Genomic DNA, 2,500 nt, shown 5'->3' on the forward strand with positions numbered 1-2,500 from the left:
GAGGGGGTGTGCCTGCATGAGAAAACCTGATTGGGTGACAGGCAGCGGGAGGCGGGCCGGCTGACAGGCCACACCTTTTATCAACTAATCAACACTGTCTTGTTACCTAGTTATCACGGAGCTGTCAATCACCTCCCCAAACTGTCACCATGGCAACCCAGTAGGATTCTAGAAGGATCTGACCTCTGACCCCGCCCCCTTTATACTCTGTTGCTAGGTTACCTCAGTCCCTCCCCAGTTGTGACTGAGGGTTGCCACGGTTACTGCTAGGTTTCCATAGTTTCCAGTGGCTGTAGTTCTTTTTCTTTTTTTGCATGTTTCCTCTCCGAGCATCCCAAGCAGAATCGAACCCTGACATCACATCCTGTTTCTGCGTGGTACTTCCTGTTAAGAGCTGGAGTCTAGAACCTTCAACAGTCCAGAATGCAGTTTCTACTGTTTCCAACCTGAACTAACTCTATCTATATATGGACTAACTCTGTTTATATGTGGACTAACTCTGTCTATATATGAACTAACTCTGTCTATATATGGACTAACTCTGTCTATATATGGACTGTCTAACACCGTCTGTATGGACTAACTGTCTATATATGGACTAACTCTGTCTATATATGGACTAACTCTGTCTATATGTGGACTAACTATATATGGACTAACTGTCTATATATGGACTAACACTGTATATGTGGACTAACTGTCTATATATGGACTAACTCTGTCTATATATGGACTGTCTCTGTATATGGACTAATTGTCTATATATGTACTGTCTATATATGAATTAGCTCTGTCTATATATGGACTAACTCTGTCTATATATGGATTCTATATATGGACTAACTCTATATATGGACTAACTCTGTCTATATATGGACTCTCTCTATATATGGACTAACTGTCTATATATGGACTGTCTATTCTCTACATATGGACTAACTGTCTATGACTAACTGTCTATATATGGTCTGACTGACTATATATGGACTATCTCTGTCTATATATGGACTAACTCTATATATGGACTAACTCTATATATGGACTAACTGCCTATATATGGACTAACTTTATATATGGTCTAACTGTCTATATATGGACTATCTCTGCCTATATATGTACTAACTCTCTATATATGGACTAAGTGTCTATTGTCTATATATGGACTAACTGTCTATGTATGGACTAGCTCTGTCTACATATGGATTAACTCTGTCTATTATCTATATATGGACTGTCTATATATGGACTGTCTATTGTCTATATATGAACTGTCTATATATGGACTAACTCTATATATGGACTAACTGTCTATATATGGACTAACTCTGTCTATATATGGACTGTCTATTGTCTATATATGAACTGTCTATATATGGACTAACTCTATATATGGACTAACTGTCTATATATGGACTAACTCTGTCTATATATGGACTGTCTATTGTCTATATATGAACTGTCTATATATGGACTAACTATATATGGACTAACTCTTTCTATATATGACTCTGGTCTGACTGGACTAACTCTGGCTCTATATGGCTCTGGTCTAACTGGTCTAACTCTGGCTCTATATGGCTCTGGTCTAACTCTGGCTCTATATGGCTCTGGTCTAACTGGTCTAACTCTGGCTCTATATGGCTCTGGTCTAACTCTGGCTCTATATGGCTCTGGTCTAACTGGTCTAACTCTGGCTCTATATGGCTCTGGTCTAACTCTGGCTCTATATGGCTCTGGTCTAACTCTGGCTCTATATTGCTCCTGTGACAGTTGGGTTAATTTGGTTTATTTGGTAAAAAAAAGTTAAAAGTGAGTTCTATGGTTTGTTTTTATTCTAAATGGTGAATCTGATCTGACCACAGGACTTTACTGTTCAGCTCTACTCCACGCTGCTCTACTGTACTCTACTGTGTTCTACTTTACAGTACTGTACTCTATTCTACTGTCCTCTGTTCTACTGTACAGTACTGTACGCTACTGTACAGTACTCTATTCTGTTCTACTGTACAGTACTGTATGCTACTGTACAGTACTCTATTCTGTTCTACTGTACTCTACTGTGTTCTACTTTACAGTACTGTACTCTATTCTACTGTCCTCTGTTCTACTGTACAGTACTCTATTCTGTTCTACTGTACTCTACTGTGTTCTATTCTGCTCTACTGTGTTCAGCTGTACAGTGTGTCACTGCGGGGTTTCCCTGTCTTTCTGTTCTGTTTCTGTATTTATGGGATGCTTTTCATTCTGTTAGAAACCTCTACTGTTATTTATCAAGTTCAACATCATTATTTATAAAGCGACTTGCTCCAATAAAGTACCATGCTATTCAATGTGTTGCTATGGTGATGAGTGACGGGACAAAACACAACTAAAATTACAAGTTTTGTATTTCAATACATTTTATATTGAAAGATTTAAAAATGTTCGTACAGCAGAAACCAACAAACAAATAGAAAATTATTATTACTGTGTTTTCATCTTCAGGACAAATCCTCATTCA

General features: G+C 38.0%; 1 protein-coding gene across 1 annotated transcript in view; it reads right to left on the minus strand.

Moving 5' to 3' along the window:
* Positions 1-2,367: 2,367 nt before the first annotated feature.
* The window catches only part of endog (endonuclease G), a 13,268-nt gene continuing 13,135 nt past the window's right edge, over positions 2,368-2,500 (minus strand). Inside the window, exon 6 of the mRNA XM_071904523.2 lies at positions 2,368-2,500. This exon is cut by the window's right edge and continues 775 nt beyond it. The gene's annotated coding sequence lies outside the window, so the exon portion shown is untranslated.

This window comes from Centroberyx gerrardi, chromosome 8 (assembly GCF_048128805.1).
Source record: "Centroberyx gerrardi isolate f3 chromosome 8, fCenGer3.hap1.cur.20231027, whole genome shotgun sequence".
Lineage (NCBI taxonomy): Eukaryota > Metazoa > Chordata > Actinopteri > Beryciformes > Berycidae > Centroberyx > Centroberyx gerrardi.